Source organism: Myotis daubentonii, chromosome 1 (genome assembly GCF_963259705.1).
Source record: "Myotis daubentonii chromosome 1, mMyoDau2.1, whole genome shotgun sequence".
NCBI lineage: Eukaryota > Metazoa > Chordata > Mammalia > Chiroptera > Vespertilionidae > Myotis > Myotis daubentonii.
Window position 1 is genome coordinate 167,103,821 of NC_081840.1, and position 18,374 is coordinate 167,122,194.

Genomic DNA, 18,374 nt, shown 5'->3' on the forward strand with positions numbered 1-18,374 from the left:
GATTAAACAAGACCAGCCTGTGAATCACAAGACCTTATCTTCCTCAACCAAGGACACTTGATTGAGAGCAAATGGCTTATACCTCCCCTCCCTAATCAGAAAGTACACAGCTTAAATCACACTGGCCTAGGAAAATAGAGAACAAAGACACAATTCATGCCATTTATGCCAACTAAACCCAAGGACAAACAAAGTCTGGGGGACAAACAACAAAACCCCAAAAGCATTTGGATGGTATCACTTGGGGGATGTTAGGAAGGAAAGATAGCTGCTGGACAGGAGAAGGGGAAGGGGAGAAAAGGGGAGTTTATCTCACCCACTGAACAAAGACGTCAGCTATCATAGGACTTGCAAACAAGATGCACCCAAATTCCCTGTCCCTGTGAGCTCTGTCTTCCAGTTGCAGCTCAGGTATACCATGGTCTTGACAGAACACACGTTGTTCCATGTACAGGAACATATATACACTGAGTGGCCAGATTATTATGGACACCTGACATTTGTAGGCAAATTAGCCGTACACTGCATCCTATGGGATATGGAAGCCAAAGGCCTATTCAAACACCTTTGCTGTGTGCAGTTACCAAGATAAAACGTCTCCAATTCGCACAGGAACACAAGGATTGGACAGTCGAGCACTGGAAAAAAGTCATGTGGTCCGATGAATCACATTTCCAGTCTCATCATGCAGATGGCAGAGTGAGAATTTGGCAGAAACAGCATGAAAGCATGCACCCCACATGCATGAGTACAACCCTTCAAGCTGGTGGGGGCAGTGTTATGGTTTGGAGCATGTTTTCCTGGCATGATTTGTTCCTTTAATTCGTGTGGAACAACATCTGAATAGCACAACATACCTAAGTATTGTTGCTGATCAAGTTCATCCTAACATGTTGATGGCATATCCCAATGGAGATGGTTTCTTCCAACCAGACAATGCGCCAGGTCACGGTGCTCGTATTGTGTAGGAGTGGTGTCAAGAACATGAGGGAGACTTTACCTTGCTTAGGTGGCCCCCACAATCACCAGATCTCAATCCAATTGAGCATTTGTGGGACGAAGTTAAAAGGGCCATCAGGCAGCTGGTTCCACAACCATCCAATCTCACAGAACTGGACAGTGCTATTCATCAGGCATGGTGTCAGATTCCTAGCATCACCTTTCAACATCTCGTGGAGTCAGTGCCAAGAAGAATCGCCGCAGTATTGAAGGCAAAAGGTGGCCAACGAAGTACTGATGGGGTGGTCATAATATGGTATGCTTTTCTCATGAGACCTAAATACTCTCCCAGCAGGTAAGCCTCTGTACACATTAAGAAGACAGTTTCTCCCATGAATATTAAAGTGTTTGCAGTCTAATAAAAAGAAAAAAAATCATAGAAGTGAGGGTTTGGGTAATTAGTAACAATAAAAAAGTTCACTAACTTAAATGGATCATAAGGAAATATTTTCTTTTGATATATTCAAGGTCTTGTTTTTTTCTCATATTTTTCTTGTTTTTACTTTCTTATGCTTCCACCAATATCTTCTCTTTTTAAATATCACCACCAGTTTTTTTAGAGCTTTCATGAGTTTGTAAATTATATATTTTTTCATACTGAAGCCAATATTATTATGACTTTTTTTTTTTCATATGGACTCAGCAGCTGAATCAGTGTGAATGTAATTCTGGGAATCACCTGCCAGGAGTAAGAGGTAATAGGTCTGAGTCCTGCAGCTTGAACAGCTGTTGAAGCAGTGTGCATTTAGTGGGATGTATAGAACTTTGCCTTGTGTTTGTTAAGTGGCAGTTGATTGTATTTAGACAGTGAAATGGAGCTGAGGATGACAAGGTATAAGAGAGCAATTGGTGGGTACCATTACATCCTTCCAAATGTGCACCCTAAAGTGGCCATCAAATGACCAAAGTTTCCTAGGTTAACTTATCAAAGACAAGTTTCTCTTGTAAGTGTTTTGACTGAAAAATGGTGATAATACCAGGCAAAGTAATTTTTAAATGATTTTGTCCTGAATTCATTCATCCTTCCCTTCATTTCTTCATCATCCATTCATGTAGTCAATACTAAATGAATAATAATTTTATGATAATTTTCTCAGTGCCTTAAACTGCATTTTATAAACATGGTCCCATCTGCCAGGAGTTACAAACCACAGAGAAAGACAGACACTAAATCAATAAGAGAACACTTAGATGTATAATTACAAATTTTGATGGCTGTTATAAATGATGAGGAGTGTTCTATGGATAAAATGAAGACACCTGAGTGAGTTCATAAAAGCAATATTATATAGTGATATTAAGAGCCTGTCCTCTGAAGTCTACTTGTGTTCTGCCACTTCCAAGATTTGTGATGATGGGAAAATGTCTAATTCCCTTGTATATCATTTTTCTATCTAGAAAATGGTAATGACATAATATTTGCTTCATAGAGTCATTTATGGATGAAAAAAGTAATATGCAAATGTAAGTCAATTTCTTATTACAGTGAGTGGAAAGGTTAGTAAGTTCTCAATAAATACCAGCTATTATAATTCAGATAGCAGGGAAGGCCTGTATAACAAATTAATGTACATTTTATGTTTATGTGTTTAGGAACATTTAATATGTTAATTTGTGTTTGTCCTGGTGCATCTCACATAGAATGAGAAAGGGCTTAAACTTGCTGGTGCTCCTTTCTTAATGATAGAGAAAAATACCACTTCCACATGTGGTTTGGCCAATGATTCACAGGGAGTTTCATAATAATTAATTAATCGATTTATTAACTTATTGCTTGCTTATTATTATTTTTTAAAGAATAGTTTATTGATTTCTAGAGAGAGAGAGAGAAACATTAATGTGAGGGAGAAATAATGATCGGCTGCCTCTGCACTCCCCCTACCAGGGATGAAGCCTGCAATGGCAGCCTGTGCCCAGGCTGGCATCAAACCAGCAATTTCTTGGTGTACGAGATGGTGCCCAACCAACTGAGCCACACCAGGCCAGGAAGATCATTTTATTTTTAATGTTGCAAGTTAATGTAAATCTCACTGCAAGACCCAATGTTTGATTCCATCCAGTTTTATTTTGCTTTTTTAAATAGGAATTTTTTTGGCCCAAGAGTTTCCCTTTATTTGTTTTTATTGCTTTGTTTTTGCACGAGTCTTATTATAAACCCCAAAATAGAACAAAGTTTATGATTCCACTGTATAAAATAAATATTAATTATTATTCTCCAAAATAAATTTGTCAAATCATATAAAATTTGCATTATGAAAAGTTGGCTCATTAGGAAAATGCCTGTATTTGAAAGTGAGCAAAATTTTGAGAACCTCCCATGCAGAAACATTAGCAAGCCTTGGGCAGTCATCATGCAAGCTTTGAAATTCTCTTAGTAGGAATTTGATGCAAAATGTTAGGCCACTGAGAACCATTTATTCTGAAACCTGATATTTGCTCTGCTAAGAATCTTTGTATGCTGATAGTCTCAAAGGAGTTTTTCTAACATTTCCAATTTCCTACACTGTGTATAATTTAAGGAGATATTTGTTGCCTAATATGTTTTCTTCTGGAAGAATTCTCAGTCTGCCAGATCGCCCTGCTAAGTGAGATAAGGAAGCACTTTGATATCTAGACTGTCTGGCTCAGTTTACATACATTTTCTAAATGGACCTTGAGTGGCCTGGGAGACTATTCCTTTGCAATGACCCAACGTAGAGCTCACTCCCTGGGAATAATTTGTACATTCATTCACCTAGAAAATTGGTTGATGAAGTATTGATTTTCAGTATATCCATAGCTTTTTCATCTATGGGACTCATAATTTGTTACTTTGATTATTTACTTATTTTGCCTTGGGTTTGGATTCTTATATGCCCTAATCTCTCACATCAACAACAGTGTGAAAGGTTCCTGTGCAAACATAAATGTTTTAAATGTGTTTGTGATATTTACTTATTTAGCTGAAGGTAATTGCAAAAAAAAAAAAAGGTAACTCTGGAAAAGGGAATTTGTGCTTGGTAAATTCAGAGACAAATTAGAGGAAGATGTATACATATAATAAATATAAGATCCATAAAAGCAAAGGCTAATTTTGGTCTTCCTCACACCACCTACACAGTGCCTGTCACATGATAGCCTCTCAGTATGTAATACAAATCAGTTGAATTAGCATTGTGCCCCCAGTTCACTCTTTTTAGACCACACAGACCATTCCTTTAATGGGAATCTGAATGAAGTAAAATTTATTTTCAACAATGCTGTCTGTATTTTTTAAAATAAATTTTATTGATTTTTAGAGAGAGGAAGAGAGAGAGAGAGGGAGAGAGAGAGACATCAATGTGAGATACAAACATCCATCTTCTGCCTTCTACATGCACCTCACTAGGGATCAAAACCAAAACTTGGATATGTGCCCTGACCGGGAACTGAACCCTCCACGTTTTGTGTATGGGGTGATGAGCTACACTGGCCAGGGCTGTTGTTTGTGTTTTTAAAGGCACTTATGAAATAAAAACTTAATGGTTTAAAACGGCAATTTGGCATACTATATTCTGCCCATTGAAACAAAAGGGAAAAATAAGCAAACAAAAAACTTTAAATTGAGCATGGATTAATCTCCCTTCTTTCCTCCCCCCTCAACCTTTTTTTCTTTCTGTCTAAGAACTACATTGTTAATTTCTTTTCTTATAAAGGGTACTCTTTTATGGTCAGAAGAGTATCTAAGATTTGAACTGCAGAGAAAAAGTGTTAACAGGTGTCAGACGTCTTGATCAGGTTGAAATAATCATGCATTAGAAATTAAGTCCCTTACAACATTTTACTAGTAGACTAAAATAAAGTAAGTCATGGCCAGTCTTTGCCTTCTCACTTTGGGTTATAGATGACCACACCATCAGGCTCTTTGGTTACCACGTCCTTAATAAAAGGTCCCACAACACTCATTGCCAGACACTGAGAACAGAGCTGAGTAGAGAATTGAATTGCGTCACACTCTGAACTCTTCCGCCTTTCTGAGTAAGTTTATAGTGACCATTTCATTAGTCAATTCATTCATTAAAATATCTTAAATAACTATAGACTGGTGAGTGAAAAACAAAGTCCCTGTATTCCTGGAGCTACTAGAGGAATCATACAATATGCAAATAAACAAAGTCAGCTTGTGACATAGGCTATGAAAACATTAAAGCGGGCTTAGGATGTAGGCAACCAGGAGCTGGCAGGGTCCCAATGTGGCTACTATGATAGTGGATGGCCGCTCTGAGCCCGTAGGTGACTGTGGTGGCTTTTTGAAGTATCCATGTTGCTAAGCTACAGTCCTCAGTTTTTCAGTAAAACAGTAATTTAGATTCTCCTGTGAAGAAATTGTGCAGATACAATTAAAATCTATTATCAGTTGACTTCATGTAAAAATAACGATGCTGGATGAGCCTCACTTAATCCGTTGGAAGGCTGTAAAACCAGAGTCAAGGTTTCCCTGGAAGACAGGAGCAATACTGCTTGTGGACAACAGTCTCATGCCTGTGGAGTTCCAGTCGACTCATGATCTTCCCTCCTGATGGGCTGCCCTACAAACTTGGACTTGCTAAGCCAGCTTGCTCTCTCTCCTCTCTCTCTCTCTCTCTCTCTCTCTCTCTCTCTCTCTCTCTCTCTCCACACACACACACACACACACACACACACACACACACACACACACATTTTTTTTTGCTACTTTTCTGATAGAACTCTAAATGTTGATATGTTGACATATTTCTCTTTCTAAAATATTTCTCAATAGATATAGATACTTTCTCTTTGTGTGTATATACAGAGTGGGGCCAAATAGGTTTACAGTTCTGTGTAAACAAAACATTGTTTGTTTATTTTGTATTATTATAATCATAAACTGCATGTCTTTTTCCATAGAAACAACTATAAACCTACTTTTGCCCTACTCCTATATATGTTCTTTCTCTTTCTTTTATTTTCTGCCGCTTCTCTGGTTGAATTCTAAATGATATGTTAAAATTTTAAGTGAAGTCCTCAGTGAACTGGGGACACTAGTCTTTTTAGGCCTTCAGACAGATTGTTTTATGCAGAGAAGTAAGGAAGTCCTTAAGCAGAAATGAGAATTTGAAGAAGAGGGAAAAAGGCCTGCTTCTACCGGAACCCATGGATGGGAGGGTTGTATATTGTGGGGTTTTTTGTTTGTTTGATTTGGGGGAGAGTTGTATATTGTTAATGCAGAGAAAGAACAGAACCAGTTTTTGTAGGGCTTTGCAGGCAATAGAAAGGGATTTAGATTTCATTCGGGTCTAAGGGGAGGTCATTGGAGGATTTGAGCAGTAGACTGATGTGCTCAGATGCGGACTTTATAAGATTACTCTGCCGCTGTATGAAAAACAAGCCCGAGGGGTCAGGACCAGCATGAGGAAGACCTGGGAGGAAGCTGTCACAGTGGGGTGTTTGCAGTGGGTGATGGTAGCTGGGCTAGCGGTGGCGGATGAAGTGGCAAAAGTGGATGGTTTGGGGATATATTTTGGTGATGAGTTCACAAGGCTTGCTGGATTGGATTTTACGGTAAGCAAAATCAAGGGATCAAGGGCTAAAAGGCATTTTTCCTAAGAAGCTAGATAACTGGAAATATTATTTGCAGAGAACAGGAAGGCAACGTTGGGGCAGAAAGCGAGAGGCGCTGGATCCAGGGAAGAAGTGGGTGGGTTCATCTTCTGAGACAGGGGAAGAGCCTGAATCTGAGGCGCCAGATGCAAATACATGGGGAAGTGGTTTTAGTCCTTGTCCCATTGAGTCTGTGTTTCTATGAAATTTAAAAAGGGGGGGGGGTGGCACAAACCATCTTCAGTTGCAATAGTGTCCACAAATGTGAAAAAGTACTCCAGAGGGCAGCCACCAGAGCAAGCTCCAGGGAAGTTGTGTGCTCAGGGAAAGGGGCGTGTTTTCTTAAGCAGATGATGTGAGCAAAGTTGGTGCTGCAGAGGTAGGTGGGAGTAATTGCACGCAAACTCCCCGAAAATCTGCCTGTTAAGTCTTTAAGAGAGCAGTATTATGGCTGGAGCTGAATCTGGAAGAATTGTGAATGGCAGGGGCTTCTCATTCAGCACCACAGAGGTTTCTGTCGGTGTCTTCCTTGGGCCCTTTTCACGCAGCAGGTTTGCATTGCACACATTCCAGCCATGGGCCAACCTCATTCAGTCCCTGTGGATTCTCCTTCTGCAGTCAGAAAAGCCTTGCTCACCCAGATGCCTAAGCAAATATCTCTCCTCTGTCTTATCCCTTCAAATCAATCAACAAATTCGTAGCAGCACTTGAGACTGCTACAAACTTGTCATATTCTCTGTCTTGGCATTCAGACCACTCCCATCTGCCATTGATATTGTCACTATCTGCCTCATCTCCAGACTTGCTGCATTCAGTCTTCAATCCTCTATTATTTTTCACTTTCTACAGCCAGAGTCAGCGTTCTGAAATGCATAGCTAATGCCATCACTCCTCAATTTAAAACTCTTAGAGCATTTCAAGTGCTTCCAGAGTAAAGTGCAGCCTCTTGCCACAGCTTCCAATGCCCTTGTGGCCTGGCTTGATCTCCCAATCCTTGCCTACACCTTTTTGCTACCTTGGCCTTGCCTTCTCAGCACTGGACAACTGGCATTTCTCCAGGACACTATGCTGTACCAACCATCGCACAGGCTCCCCATTCGGCCTGGTCGTGTAACCTTGTACTACTCATTTGATAGGTCTCAGCCATGCCACCTCCTCTGAGAAGCCCTCCTTGGTAATACAGTGGTTGACTTTTCTCTGCTCCTAATGTCTTCTATGCTTCTTCTGATAACAGTACTTATCAGTTAGGCTTGAAATGGTCTGTTTTCATGTCCGTCTCCTCTACTAGACAACGTTCCTTGGCAGAAATAGTGTTTTGTTTGGATGTTGTTGTGTTTCCATCACCACTGGTTTCTGAGGGATTAGCGTAGTATCTGACACAGATTATGAGGTCCAGGGCCAAACAACACCAGTGCCTGGAAGAGCTTTAGCCAAAGATGAGAAATATCAGCTCTGATTTTATATGAAAATACTCTGTTCCTACCCACCCACACAGACATTTCTAGAGATATTTACAAATAGATATGATTGTGGTCCTTTCTCTTGGCATGAAAAGGGGCTCTTTTCAATAGATCCAAGGACAATTTGTTTAACTGACATTATGTAAGGTCCACATACCTACGGGCTCAGGGAACATTTGGATTAAAGGTGATTTTATCTCATTAAAGGTGATTTTTATTACATCCCACTTGCTCTGGTTCCACCATTACACTCTCCTAACACCATTGTTGCCATTTATAGATCAGACCCCTAGACAAATGCATATGTGTATGAGTCCTGATTAAGGGTATAGCTTAACTTCTTTTATAGGAGCTTTCTATGCCTCTTAATAATTTAAAGAGAGCTCTGCCCCTCTTTATGTACTAAAGAACATTCTATTATATCCATATCCAAGATTGCTTTCTTTGCTCATTGTATATGGAAGACATCTAGGGACATTGGGATCGGCCCATCCAAGATAACCCTTTTATTAATTCAATAAACAGGTTTTGAGCCCCTATTCCAGGCTCTGGGGATATAGCAACGAATAAGACAAGCCAGGTAAATGGTCTCCTGCCAATTACAAACTAGAAGAGGAGGTAGGTACTATACAAGCAAAAGTGTGATGTGTTTATTGAAGGAGTATAATGTAGCACCACAGAAGCATATGTAGAGGGATGGGGAAGTCTTCTCTGAGGGAGTGATGTTTAGACTGCAGTAGATGAAAGGCTGTGCACCAAGTATTGAAACATTTTCAGAAGGCCCTGTTTTTCTCAGCCTCATGAAGGAATCTTTATTCCTGCCCCTGGGGCTGGCTGTTAAGTTGCCTTGTCTTGCTGATTCTATAGTCATAGTCACCTGAATGTTGGGTCATGTTGTCAGAGTGGTGAGAGCTGCTGCTATGCAGCAGCCTGAAAGCTCCAACTCTGTGCTATGCATCCATGAGAGCTCGATGAAAGGAAACCGCTATAGTAAAGATAGAGGCACTGCAACCCCACCTAAACTTAATCCAAGTCATCAGACCTTGATGCCACCACTACTGTTGCTGCTAGTGCCACCTATGGTATAGGGTTGCCTAAGGCGTGGCCAATACTATAACACTGCATTGAAGATAGTCCATTTCTCATCTGTTTCATTGCCCTTGCCATAGAAAGTGTTATGTGAAATGCCCTTTAAGTTAATTCCCTTTTTAATTTAAGACTTCCTTGAGACCACTAAGCTGTGAGTGCATGGAGATGAATGCGGGTGCAAAGGACAAGTCTGTAGAGTGGATGCCATATTGTGCTCAACATTGCCCTTTATTCAAACATGAAGCACTGCAACTGGGCTAGATTTTGAGACTGATTTCCTTCATTGAGGATTTATAAAGATACTAGAGGCCCAGTGCATGAAATTCGTGCACTCGGGAGTCCCTCAGCCCAGCCTGTGCCCTCTCGTAGTTCGGAAGCCCTCGAGGGATGTCCGACTGATGGCTTAAGCCCACTCCCCACAGTCAGACATCCTTAGCGCTGACACGGAGGTGGGAGAGGCTCCCACTATCGCCACTGCACTCGCCAGCCATGAGCCTGGCTTCTGGCTGAGTGGTTCTCCCCCGTGGGAGGACACTGACCACCAGGGGGCAGCTCCTGCATTGAGCGTCTGCCCCCTGGTGATCAGCTTGCATCATAGCGACTGGTCATTCTGCAGTTCAGTCAATTTACATATTAGCCTTTTATTATATAGGATTGATATTGGAATCAAATCATACTAAGCTTTTGTGAATTGCACAGGAAATGCTTGATGCCATAGTTTCCATAGTACAAATAAACAACCAAAGCCATATCCATGAAAGACAACTTGTTATTTAGTGAAATGTGCTACATAGACATCTTCATTTAAATGTAAATGATTGGAACCCTATAAATACAAAGCTTTTTAGAATAGGCAAGCAGCCAAGGCCATGCATTCAAGAACATCTTTAGAAGATTCTTTTTAAATAAATACAGTGCTTCAGAGATTCAGCCTGTGAAATGGTGAGGCACTTATGAATTATTTTAAAGAAATTTTGATATACTTATCAGCTAAATACATATATCTGGTGTCAGTGTAATTATTATTCAGAAACATTTAGATCTGATTGGCTCATTGAAAGTTTTGTTACATAAATCTGAAATAACATATTCACTGCCTAACACTATTCATCCCTAATTTTTTTCATATATTAATGTCATTATAGCATGTCCTTTCTGGACTAGTAAAATTGGTAGTTCTCATTTTTGCTCTTCTTAAACATTATCTCTTATATAGCATATTTTACAAACACTTTGTTACTACTGCTTCAGAGATGGAACAATTTTTCTGGGGAAGAGTCAAGATTTTGCTTTTTTTTCAACTTTTGTAATAAAAGAAAACCATGTATCAGGAACAGAAGAGATTATTCCCAATATAAACCTCTATTTTGAGAAAGCCCTGGTCACTTTCAAGTAGACTATCCACACAGTTTCTTGATTAAACTGAAGCAATGGATAAGCTGGGTAATTGTTCAGGGTATTGACTTTCTATCTCACAAAGCTTTGGGTCTCCAAAGTTGCCATGCAGTAACCCTATGCTTTCTTGATTTGCTGCTACTAAGTTCTTGCATTGCTCAGAGTGAAGGTCCTTTTTGGATTGGATAAGATTGGGTGAGGTCTAGAAAATGGATAAGAAATGTTTACTTATTCACCACATCTAGCTCCTACTTAAAATGCTATCAAATTTAAGTTCTAATCACTTTATTGCCTTCCTCAATAAATTATCTTTTTTAAATAAATCTTTATTGTTCACATTATTACATTTATTCCTCTTCCCGCCCCCCACTAGCTCCTTTCCACCTGGTTCCCATCTCACCCCATGCCCTTACCCCCCACCCCACTGTCCTCGTCCATAGGTGTAAGATTTTTGTCCAATCTCCTCCTGCACCTCCCACATCCTCTTCCCCCTGAGAATTGTCAGTCCACTCCATTTCTATGTCCCTGATTCTATTATATTCACCAGTTTATTCTGTTCAACAGATATTTTATTCATTTGATTTTTAGATTCATTTGTTGATAGATATGTATTTGTTGTCACTTTGTTCATAATTTTTATCTTTACCTTTTTCTTCTTCTTTCTCTTCTTAAAGAATACCTTTCAGCATTTCATATAATACTGCTTTGGTGGTGATGAACTCCTTTAGCTTTTTCTTATCTGTGAAGCCTTTATCTGACCTTCAATTTGAAATGATAGCTTTGCTGAGTAGAGTAATCTTTGTTGTAGGTTCTTGCTATTCGTCACTGAATATTTCGTGCCACTCCCTTCTGGCCTGCATAGTCTCTCTTGAGAAATCAGCTGACAGTCATATGGGTACTCCCTTGTAGATAACTGTTTTTCTCTTGCTGCTTTTAAGTTTCTCTCTTTGTCTTTTGCCCTTGACATTTTAATTATGATGTGTCTTGGTGTAGTCCTCTTTGGATTCCTCTTGTTTGGGGTTCTCTGCACTTCCTGGACTTGTAAGTCTATTTCTTTCACCAGGTAGGGGATATTTTCTGTCATTATTTCTTCAAATAGGTTTTCAATATCTTACTCTCTCACTCTTCTTCTGGCACCCCCATAATTTGGGTTTTGATATGCTTGAAGTTGTCCCAGAGGCTCCTTACAATATCTTCATATTTTTGGATTCTTTTTTCTTTTGTTTTTCTGGTTGGGTGTTTTTTGCTTCTTCATATTTCAAATCTTTGACTTGATTCTTGGGATCCTCTAGTCTTCTGTTGGATCTCTGTATATTATTCTTTATTTCAGTCAGTGTATGCTTAATTTCTGATTGGTCCTTTTTCATATCCTTGAGGGTCTCAATAAATTTCTTGGAGGTTTCTAGAAGATCCTTGAGTAATCTTATAACTGCGGTTTTGAACTCTATATTCCAGCAGTTTGCTTTCCTCTATTTCTTTCATTTGTGACATGTTTCTTTGTCTCCAGATTTTGGCTGCTTCCCTGTGTTGATAGAGTGGCCTTGTGTTCTAGGTGTCCTATAGGGCCCAGTGGCTCAGCCTCCCCAATTACCTGAGTTGGACACTCTTGGTGCACCCCTTTGTGGGCTGTGTGAACAGTCTTGTTGTAGTTAAGCCTTGATTGTTGTAGGTATCACTGGGAGGAATTGACCTCCAGGTCAATTGGCTGTGAGGACCAGCTGTGTCTACAATGGGAGAAATGCTGTGCTGGAGCCACCCTTATGGAACAGGACTTGTTGCAGTGGGGCTTTGGTGCTCACTGATTCTGCCTCTTGAGTGTGTCGCTTATGGATGTGAAGAGTTGTACTCTGGTATGGTCTCACTCTGACCACTGGGTACACTGGCTCTTGGATCTCCAAAGAGGTGCATAGTCAGCAACTGCCTGAGGCCACCCAGCAGGAGCTACAGAGAGATCTGCAGATTCCTTCTCTTTGTTTTGGCTTTGGAAGTACCCAGATGAGGCCCAGCTGTGAAGCAATGCAGGCTGCTGCTGAGGGGCCTTAGGCCTTCTTTTGTAAGCTTTGGAACTCTCTGACCCAGCTTCAGTTTGTTAGGTTTTAGGTTGCAAAAGGAGAGGGCATTCATATGCAAAAGCCATCATGCATAGCTTGGATGGAGTTGTAAATTGGGTGGGGCGGAGTCTCAGGGAATCACCAGGGAAGAGCAAACAGCAATGGCTGCCATTCAGCCCTGCACTGGAGAGGTCCCCGGGTCTCTGTGTCCTGTGGCCCTGTGCAGGAACAATAATTGCTGGGAGCACCTCTGAGAGAAAGCTGCCCTTGTGTTCAGGCCCAATGTCAGACAGTCCATTTTCTTCCTGTATGAGTCTGGGTCCCCAAAGTCTCACCTAGAACTGGAGTTCAGAGCAATTGGGAGCTTGTATCTCTCTCCCGATTGAAAAACAACAGTGCACCCAGTTGCCAGCCTGTTTTGCATGCGCCTCCATACCTCCACACTTCCGCACCTCCTACCAGTCTCAATGCGCTTTTTTCTTTCCTTCTAGTTGTAGAGCTTCCACTCAGCCAGCTTTCCTGTCATTCTGGATAATCGATGTTTTGTTCTTTAGTTGGAGTTTTGATGTGGTTATGAGAAGCATCAAGCACAGGTGTTTACCTATGCCACCATCTTGGTTGTTCCTTCAATAAATTTTCTATACTAATTATTTTGAACCATTATTCTCAGTTAGCATTTTGGACTATTTACAGCTGTTTAAAAATATGATCAATTCCAGATTTTCCACAGTTTTATTTGTGACCCTTTGTTGTTAAGTTCTTAGTTAAAACGATCAATAATAAACAAAACCAGTTTGTTTGTTTTTTGCATCATCTGAGGTGTGTGTTAGTGTGTGTGTGTGTGTGTGTGTGTGTGTGTGTGTGTGTGTGTGTGTTAATACATTCAATGCTGTTTGGGAAAAATGATGAGCCTCATGAAGTGACAGAGAATTAAAAGTAAAGGCACTGATTTTATCTCTTCAAATTGCTTAAGAATTGAAATATAGGGCAACAAAGGATAAAAAAAATAAGTTAATTTTATCAAAAGGAAAACATGCAGGTCTATCTTAATCTCAGCTCTTATGATTAAGGCACTCAAATTAGCACAAGAAGAAGAAAACAAAAATGTAAAAAGAGGGTGAAAAGGCAAAAGTAATTTAGTATAAGGTTAATGAGATATTTCATGGAATCTAAAGAAAGATATATACTCAAATTTCAGAAACTGAGTCCGGTTAATATAAATTCAATTTTTACTAAATGCAATTATTAATTTAAATTCAAATTACCTGGTTTTAGGATCTTATTTTCTCTGTTTGTTATGAATCCCCAGAAAGAATTGTCTCTACTTTTCAATACATTTGCTTTATCCTTGTCTTCTTTTTCTTTGAAATTGGCTTTCTCTTCATTCCTGAGAAGACTTACGGAGGCTACAGACATTGAAACCTACCTGCAGATTCCTAGAAGAGAAAGACAGTGAGTGCAGCCTGCCATGGGTACCTATTTTGGGCCCAATAAGCAATGGCCAGAGCTAAATTTCACACAGTGCAAACATGACCAGAGGCTGTCTAACTCAATTGGATTGAAGGGTCATATTTTTTAAAAAATAAAATAGATCATGGATTGAAGAACGTCACAAGCTGTCTCCTCTGTTTGTATAACAACTTTCAGGGTAAAATTACATATATCCATGTTTAATGAACCTTTGCTAATGATGATTCTAATTGAGATCTTTGCCCAGAAATTGATTTGATCACAAGTGAGGAGAGACCTCAAGAGAAAACATGTTGTATATTTTGATTATTACTGGTTATGATCTGGACAACTCCTATTTATTTTATGATAAAATTCATAGAATTCTGCAGTGGCTATCGTGTTAGTCAGGGTTCTAAAGAGAATCAATAGGAAATAGGATGGAGAAAAAAAAAAGTTATTTTAAGGAATTGTCTCATGCAATTGTTATGGCTGGCAGGTGGCAAGTTCAAAGTCCACAATGCAGCTTGGCTGGTTGGGGATTCCGGCAAGAGTGTTGACTATGTAGGCTGGAGTCCAAGGGTGGCCACTCAGAAAGGCTTTCTATGTGCAGTCTGGACGCAAGATTGTTTCTTTGGGAAACCTGTCTTTTTTCTTAGGGACTTCAACTTATTGGACGAGGCCCATATAAGTCACCACCTTAAGATGGTTTACATTTGGCAATATTTTGTATGCTCCTAATTAAAATAAGTAAATAAAAGCGTTAGCTATTGGGGCCTGAATTTGAATTGATCACCACAATTCAATGACATGACATCACCTTTCATCAGGCACATGAAGTGTTTTACCTGTGAAATAGAGTCCTATCTTTTAGATTTGATAAGAGGCCTGAATAGAGTAGTATAAAGTTTACAAGCCCAGATTACCTTATGCTATTTAAAAGGACATGCTTCCATTTGTTGTCACCATTCTGAATGTATGCTGCCAATGAACATAACCTCAACTTACCTGAACTGAAAAACTCAGAATTAGGGCATTTGCACTCATGCTGTATGCCAATAACTCCTCGAACTAAGATGCCCAGTGACTCAATCCATTTATCACAATATCCAAATTATTTATTTTTTTCAGAATGCTTACTTTAAGTCAGTTTTTATGATATGATATGATATTATATGATATGATATGATATGATATTATTATATTACATTACATTATATTATATTCATACTAGAGGCCCGGTACACAAAAATTTGTGCACTCGGGGGTGGGGGGGAGGGAGGTCCCTCAGCCCGGCCTGTGCCCTCTCACAGTCTGGGACCCCTCGGGAGATAACGACCTGCAGGCTTAGGCCTGCTCCCTGGTGGCAGAGGGCAGGCCCAATCCCTAGGTGCAGCCCCTGGTCGGGCTCAGAGCAGGGCTGATTGGGGAGTTGGGGCGCCGCCCCCTGTCATGCACAGAGCAGGGCCAATCAGGGGGTTGGGGCTCTGTACCCTGTCACCCACACGGCAGGGCCGATCAGAGGGTTGGGGCGCCTCCACTCTCACACTCAGGGCAGGGCCGATGGGGAGGTTATGGCTCTACCCTGTGACACACAGAGCAAGGCCCGTGGGGGGAGGGGGTGCCACACCCTGTCACACACAGAGCAGGGCCGATCAGGGGGTTGGGGCGCTGCGCCCTGTCACACACAGAGCCGCAGGACGATCAGGGGGTTGAGGCACCTTCCCCTGTCAAGAACAGAGCAGGGTGGATAGCGAGGTTGTGGCCCCACCCCCTGTCACACACAGAGCCACAGGGAGATCAGGGGGTTTGGGCGCTGCCCCCTGTCACGCTGATCTTGGTGCCGGGAGGCCTCGCGGCTCCGCTGATCCCGGTGCTGGGAGGCATATTACCCTTTTACTATATAGGATAGAGGCCTGGTGCACGGGCAGGTGCTGGCTGGTTTGCCCTGAAGGGTGTCCTGGATCAGGGTGGGGGTCCCCACTGGGGTGCCTGGCCAGTCTGGGTGAGGGGCTGACAGCTGTTTTCAGGCTGGCGGGTGACTGAAGCTCCCAACCGCTCCTTTTTTTCTTTTTTTTTTTTCTTTTTATTCTGGGCCAGCTTTAGCTTTGAGGCTTGGCTCCAGCTCTTTGGCCTCCTCTGCTGAAAGTAGGTTTCTGTCCTTTGCTTACAATGTTGCAATCCTTCTGGCTGAAGCCCGGCAGACTGTGGTTTTGTTTAGCTTTTATATTTGTTACATAGTTGCTTAGAGTTGCAGCTCAGAGACCTGTAGCGGCAGGCAGGGAACGTTGGAGTCCTCCGTCACTGAAGCAAGCAAGCCTCATGTTAGTTTCAAGCTGCCTTGCTGCCGGCTGCCATCTTGGCTGGCAGGTAATTTGCATATTGCCCTGATTAGCCAATGGCAAGGGTAGCGGTTGTACGCCAATCACCATGTTTCTCTTTTATTAGATAGGATGACAATTCTGGTGCCTATCATAAGGATAAAAAAAGAAGTGTTAGAAAACCACATATTGTTAAATTTCCTTATGTCTAGACTAGGGGAGATCAAGCTCTTTAGGCAGAACACCATGTTGCACATTTAATAAACTATGATCACTGAGCACACATGAGTAGAGTTTGCTGTACTAATCAAATAAAAGACATAAAATGTTAATGAAACATTTAATGGTCCACATAATCATTATTGTACAGCATAGTAATTAGGTACAAAATTGTAAGCAACTCACATGAAAGTCAATAATCATAATCCTTTTTAGTGACAGTCTGAGTTCATGCAATGTCCTGACACCCCCTTGACATAGTGGCATGACGAGAAGCTACACAAGCGGTGTAGGGCATTCTGGTCATTTTTCTGATAAGAACAATTAATAGTCCATATGTGTTGAAGAAAATGAATGAGGATTCAAATTTACCTCTCACACTCTCAGATGTCCTCTGTTAATTCCCCATTAATGCCCCTCATCAGCACATCAAGACGATATTTTCCCAGCTCCCCAAATACTTGCATGCTTAAAGGGAGGATCAATGGGTAGACTTGTATCACAGAAGCAGGGTAGCAGCATGAGATATTAACCATTATAATATAATCAGGATGTTTAGAATGGGGGCATTACATTGGAGGTTGACATGTAAGATGATATTTTGCATAAAGCCAAGAGTGAGACTTAAAAGTGAGAGTGACACGGCCCGGAAAATGCTCTAAGGATAGATTTGAGCAGGACAGGAGCAGGAGGAAGAATTTGCAGTGGGTTTTCATGCGACTACTCAGAGAGCAAACAGAATCTGAGGCAGCTAGATTAAAAGGTGCTGATGACACCAATGTCTGGGGTCCTCTGACTTATTAAATGACCTTGTGAAAGAGCCTCCTCACAGACTGGGGCGAATATTGGGGAACACTGTCCGTCATTGCCAGTCCCTCAGCTTCTTGAACCTGTGAAGGCACATTCCCCTTGGGAACCATACCCCTGCTCAGCTTGGGATCAGGCCATCATTCTTTTTAAAAAAATTAACTTCATTGTTGAAAGTATTACAGATGTCGCTCTCTTCTCCCATGGACTCCCTCCACCCCTCCAGCCCATCATTTGTAACCAGTGGAAAGCTGGGAGCTGCAGCCTCCATCATCATCTTGGGGTTTAACCAGCCTAAGCTCTCCTGCCTCCTACAGGGGGATTATCATGTGGTGACTACTTCCTATGGTCTGCCCTTTCCCTTCCTCTTCTCTCAAGACTCAGCCAAAGGAGCTGGGCAAGAAAGGAATGATTAAATAATGGGGTTACCATGGGAGGCACGAGGGAAAAGAATGTCCTCTTTACCACACCCCTTTATCTTTTTTTATGGATTTCTTTTTTTGCATTCTCTATTTTCTATTTAAGAAGATAGATGAAGGTAAAATGAAAGCTCTTTTCCCCTCGATTATTCCAATAGGTTAGAGCCGTGGTTGGCCAACCGTGGCTCGCGAGCTCTTTGGCCCCTTGAGTGTGGCTCTTCCACAAAATACCACGTGCAGGCGCGCACGTACAGTGCGATTGAAACTTCATGGCCCATGCGCAGAAGTCGGTATTTTGTGGAAGAGCCACACTCAAGGGTCCAAAGAGCCGCATGTGGCTTGCGAGCCGCAGTTTGCCAACCACTGGAGAGAGGAACCTGGAGGAAGCCTACTCTGTTGCCTTTAATGAGACATGATACAATTTGCATCTCAGTGGTAAAAAATGAATACTTCCTCGGCAGTCACATGTCATTAACTTTCAATGGGCACGTGCAAAGAGCTAGAACGGCACAGATTGGACTGCTCCACTTTCCATCCTACTGTGTCAACCTGCCTTCACCCACATTCCTGGAAGAAGTTGAGTAA

The 18,374-nt window shown here is 41.4% G+C and overlaps 1 pseudogene; it reads left to right on the top strand.

Moving 5' to 3' along the window:
* The first annotated feature begins 6,387 nt into the window (after nt 1-6,387).
* Nucleotides 6,388-18,374, top strand: part of LOC132238329 (small ribosomal subunit protein uS2B-like) — an 83,635-nt pseudogene continuing 71,648 nt past the window's right edge.